This window comes from Erythrolamprus reginae, chromosome 4 (genome assembly GCF_031021105.1).
Source record: "Erythrolamprus reginae isolate rEryReg1 chromosome 4, rEryReg1.hap1, whole genome shotgun sequence".
NCBI classification, from domain to species: domain Eukaryota; kingdom Metazoa; phylum Chordata; class Lepidosauria; order Squamata; family Dipsadidae; genus Erythrolamprus; species Erythrolamprus reginae.
In genome coordinates, this window is record NC_091953.1 from 136623482 (window position 1) to 136629118 (window position 5637).

General features: G+C 44.4%; 1 protein-coding gene across 2 annotated transcripts in view; it reads left to right on the forward strand.

Annotated features, from left to right (window-relative positions):
- Positions 1 to 259: 259 nt before the first annotated feature.
- The window catches only part of AKAP11 (A-kinase anchoring protein 11), a 51813-nt gene continuing 46435 nt past the window's right edge, over positions 260 to 5637 (forward strand). For both annotated transcript variants that reach the window (XM_070751387.1, XM_070751388.1), the window contains exon 1: positions 260 to 343. The gene's annotated coding sequence lies outside the window, so the exon portion shown is untranslated. The remainder of the gene's footprint in view (positions 344 to 5637) is intronic.

Sequence of the window (5637 nt, forward strand, 5' to 3'; positions counted from 1 at the left end):
GCTCACCCCCAAACCAGGGCGCATTGTACAGCCCCAATGTCAAGGGGTCCCCTGATTTCCAAAGTTACCCCCAAACCAGGGCGCTTTGGAGAGCCCCAATTTCAAAGCGCCCCCCTAGCTTTCCAAACCAGGGCGCACCAAGGCGCACCAGGCTCCCTCCAGACACCTCCTCTCCTCTCTCCCCGCCGCTTCTCGGGCATCCCCCCCCCCACCGCACCCCACCCCTGGCGGTTGCAAGGGAAGTCTCCGCTCTCGCGAGAAGCGGCGGCGGAGGAGAGGAAGAGGAGGAGAAGAGGAGGAGGAGGAGAAGGAAGCGGCGGCGGCGGTGGAGCCACGGAGCAGGGTAGGGAGATGCGTAAAGGCTGGCGAGGCCGGGGAGATGCTGGGAGGGAGGGAGGGTCCCTTGCAGCTTTGCCAGGGCTTGGAGGGGGCTCCCCCCTACCCCTCTGCAGCCTCCTGCCCGGGTGGCAATTGGGGAGGGGCCCCCCGAGGCAGCCAAACGCCCCCCCTTCCTTTCCTCCGCTCTTGGCTAAGCAAGCGTTGCTTTCCTTCCCCTGCTGCCATTTGGCAAAGGTTGGGAGGGGGATTTCCTTGCAGCCCCCCCTTTATTGTATGGCTTTGCAGACAGCTACCCCTCCCCCCACTTTCATTTTTCAATTGGGGGGGCGGAGCGAGGAGGAGGAGGAGGGGACCAACACGCCTCTTCTTCTCCCCCTCCATCCCAGCCACTTCAGCGTTTTGGGGCGGGTGGGTTCCATGGGGGGAGATGTGACGCCTCCCCCCCCCCCCATGTTTGATCCACAGGGAGGTAAGGAAGGTAGTAAAGGCCCACAAGGATTTCCCTTCCCGGATTCTGCCCCCCAAGTTCTCTACTGCCACTTTGGCCACGTTTTTTTCTGCAGAAATAACAGCCTGGCAGAGTGGGATGGGCCCTTTGGAGGTCTCCTAGTCCAACCCCTGATGAAGCAGGAAGCCCTTCTCTCCTTCTCATGATAACAGAGTTGGAAGGGACCTTGGAGGTCTTCTAGCGAATGCTGGCTGGGGAATTCTGGGAGTTGAAGTCCAGATATCTTCAAGTTGCGAAGGTTGGGAAACACTGTTCTAGTCTAACCCCCTGATCAAGCAGGAATAGGAAGGGGCCTTAGAGGTCTTCTAGTCTAACCCCCCCCCCCCCCATTAAGCAGGAAACCTTTCTCTCCTTCTCAGAATAACAGGGTTGGAAGGGGCTTTAGAGGTCTGGTAGACTAACCCCCTGATCAAGCAGGAAACCTTTCTCTCCTTCTCAGAATAACAGAGTTGGAAGGGGCCTTAGAGTTCTTCTAGTCTAACCCCCTGATCAAGCAGGGAACCCTACACCGTTTCAGGCAAATGGACGTCCAATCTCTCTTCTTAAAAACTTCCAGTGTTGGAGCATTCATAGCTTTGGGTGTTGGAGGTGACCACAATAAGGATGAGAACCAGTTTGGGGAATGAATAAAGAAAGTTTATCTATCTATCTATCTATCTATCTATCTATCTATCTATCTATCTATCTATCTATCTATCTATCTACCTACCTACCTACCTACCTACCTACCTACCTACCTACCTACCTACCTACCTACCTACCTCTATCCCTCTCAGTTTCTTTTTCTTTCTTTCTTTCTTTCTTTCTTTCTTTCTTTCTTTCTTTCTTTCTTTCTTTCTTTCTTTCTTTCTTTCTTTCCCTCTCTCTCTTTCTCTGTCTCTCCCTCTCTCGTCCTCAGCTTACAACCACAATTGAGCTCCAAACTTTAACTACTGTATTCTATATCTTCTTTATCTTTTTTTAAAATTACATCTTCTATGCCATCACTGTTCAGAAATTGTCTTGTTTTATTTTATTTTATCTTTAAGGATCTCTATGTTTATTTTTTTCCATACGGGCTTCATCTGTGTGGTTAATACCTCCAGGTAAATATTGCATCATTACAGTTATTGAATGCTGCATTTGTTATAATGTGGTGTGTTTCATTTTTCTTTACCGTTGAAAATTAGGGGATATATCTCAAGTGACATATCAGGTATGGATGTAAAAAAGGAACCAAAATACAGATTTACAACAATTCATTTAGTGACTGTTCCAAATTACAACGGCACTGACTTATGATCGTTTTTCACACTTATGTGATCAAAATTCAGAGGCTTCGAAACATTCATAATTTATGCTTGGAAAGTGATTCATATTTATGACAATTTGGGGAAAAGTGACTCCTGCCCATTTTTCACACTGACATCCCCGTTGTCTCGTGATCAAAATTCAGACTTTTAGCAAACGACTCATACTTATGACGGTCGTGGTCCCTTTTTGCAAACTTCTGACGAGCAAAGTCAATTGCTGTCATTCACTTTGACCAAGAAAGGTTGCAAAACTTCCTTAACCAATTTTTGTCACTTAGCGACAGAAAGTTTTGGGGTTTATCGTGGTCGCAAGTCGAGGACTGTTTATTGGTAGAAGACGTTCTGTTTCCCCGAACCTGCCAACTTTACAAAGAGTTTCCAAAGCAGGAAATAACAAATGGACTTCTTATTCCGGGTGTTGTTTATATATTCATTTGATTGACTTTATTTCCACCAAAAAAATAAAAATAAAAATAGAATTATGAACTTTTTCCCCTTGTGCAAGTTAGCTGCCCCGCAGGGTTTATCGACAACAATAAAGTTGGAATGCCAGCCAGATATCTGACTTAAAACACAATAATCTCCTTGTGTTAAGTTTCCTTTTTTATTTTAATTGCATCCCGTGGAGAAATAGCAGGAATTTTTCAAAAGCCTTCCTGGAATTTCGATTTATTAGAGAGAAGACATTAGAACCGTGATGGCGAAACTATGGCATGCGTGCCACAGCGGGCATGTGGAGCCATATCGGACGGCACACATGCCATGTTTCAACTCCAGCACGCATGTCCATGCTGGTCAGCTGATTTTCAGCCTTGTGAAAGGCCGTTTTGCCCTCTGGACGCTTCAGGGAAGCATACGCACAGGCCTTTCTGAAGGCTGGGGGCAAAAAAAAAATCACCGAATGAAAGAAAGAAAAAGGAAGGAAGGAAGGAAAGAGAGAGAGAGAGAAAGAAGGAAAGAAAAAAGGAAGGAAGGAAAGAGAGAGAGAGAAGGAAAGAAAGAAAGAAAGAAGGAAAAAAGGAAGGAAGGAAAGAAAGAAACAGAGAGATAGAAGGAAGGGAGGGAGGAAGGAAGGAGAGAGAAAGAAGGAAAGAAAGAAAGAAGGAAGGAAAAAAGGAAGGAAAGAAAGAAAGAAAGAAAGAAAGAAAGAGAGAGAGAGATAGAAAGAAGGAAGGAAGGAAAAAAAGGAAGGAAAGAAAGAGATAGATAGAAGGAAGGGAGGGAGGAAGGAAGGAAGGAAAGAGAGAAAAAAGAAACAAGGAAAGAAAAAAGGAAGGGAGGAAGGGAGGAAAGAGAGAAAAAGAAAGAAGGAAGGAAGGAAGGAAAAAAGGAAGGAAGAAAGGAAGGAAGGTGCTAATTAGGTCCTTGATCCTTTCTGATGTTGGCAGACGTTTCAAGACCCAACTAGGTAATATCATCAGTTTGCAGAGAAGGAGGAGGACTATGGGGTCCTTTGTGCTGTCTGAGCTTGCTTGTTTTCTTGCAGATGTTTCATTACACAACTTGGGAACATTATCAGTGCTGGAAGGGTCTGGGGTTTCCAGAGAGGAGGAGAAGGAGGAGGAGATGGAGGAGGTGGTAGAGGAGGAGGAGAACAATGACTGTGGGGTCATTGCTGGTCTCCAGCTTGATTGTTTCTTGCAGATGTTTCATAACCAAAATAGATAACATCATCAGTGCTAGAAGTGAGTTTAGTTTAATGGAGGAGGAGGAGGAGGAGGAGGAGGAGGAGGAGGAGAGAAGGAGGAGGAGGAAACTGACTTTGAAGTCCTTGGTAATCTCTGAGCTTTGTTATTTCCCTGCAGATGTTTCTTCATCCAAACTAGGTTCCATCATCACTGCACACTGATGATGCTACCTAGTTTGGTAATGAAACGTCTACCAGAAAAAAAAACCATCCAACTCACAGAGCACCAAAGACCCCACGGTTTCAACCCAGAGCTACAAATAATTCTCTTTTATTCAAGAGACCACCTAAGTTTACCCAAAACGAAGACGGCCACTTCCTAACTTCAGGGCTTCGTAAAGATCTCAGCAGCTTCCTGGCCTCGGTTGGTGGCATATGGGGTATTAGCAACACCTGCTAGTAACCCACACCATGCCAACCGTGCCGTTTCTGGTAGGGCTTAAAACGTAATCTCCAGGTTTCGGATTTCAGGAAACAACGCCGTGCCCGGAAAGGCGACAGACAGAACCTTGGCAATGAATAAAAATAGGTCCAAATGCTTTCTTCTTCTAAATAAATAATCATTATTAAATATTTACATATATCACACACAAACACATTACAAGACATTTGTGACATACACACATAAAAAAATTCAATATGTGTAAATCTGTGTCAGAGCTTAAGTAAAACATTTAACATACTGTATTTTTCGGAGTATTAGACGCAGCTCTTTCCTCCCAAAAAGAGGCTGATAATTTGGGTGTGTCTTATACTCTGAATGTAGCTTTTTTTCAGCCGTAACTAGCTGCTAACGATCGTCTCAGCTCTTACCTTGCAGGCTCTTTCATTGTTTCTCTCTGGAAGAATGTTTTCCAAGCCCTAAGTCTTTGCAGGTTTTTTTTTTAACTTCTCTAACTTGCTCTGAATAAATTTCTTTACAGACCTAACCTGGTGCTAACGATGTTCCCAGCTGTTACTGCTTGCAAGCTCTTTCATTGTTACTCTCTGAGAAGAATGTTTCCCAAGCCCTGTGAAAACACCCTGTCTTTGAAGTCCCCCCCCCCATTTCTCTACTTGCTCCGAATAAGTTTCTTTCCAGCCCTAACCAGGTGCTAACCATGTTCCCAGCCCTTAACAGCTTGCAAACTCTTTCATTGTTACTCTCTGCAAAGAATGTTTTCCAAGCCCTAAGTCTTTGCGGGGATTTTTTCACTCTTCTACTTGCTCTGAATGTTTCTTCCCAGGTGTTCCCAGCTCTTACTGGCTTGCAGACTCTTTCATGGTTACTCTCTCTGAATAAAGTTTTTTTAAAGCCCTAACCAGGGAATCAAATAATGTGCTGAAGCTGACCAGGCTAAGGAGGCTAGCCAGGCGACGTGTATGTGAGAAATCTCTCGCATACACGTCCCCTATTGAGATTTTGCACATACACAAAACACCCAAAGCTGGGCACACAATTCTCCCCTGTTGTAAACTGACTTCACATTCTGAAACCTTCCTGGAAAATGTCCGTATTTGCATCAAAATTTGCCCCAGATTGCACTGTAACTACACTCATTTTGATATCTCTCTCTCTCTCTCTCTCTCTCTCTCTCTCTCTCTCTCTCTCTCTCTCTCTCTCTCTCTCTTATCTTTCTATCTATCTATCATTATTTATTTATTTATTTATTGATTGATTGATTAAATTTATTTATTACAAATTTATAAACGTATTAATTATCATAATAAATTAATTAATTTATTGATTGGACGTATATGCCACCCTTCTCCGAAGACTCAGGGTGGCTCACAACATATAAAAGCAGCACAAAAACTATTGTAAAGCCCAA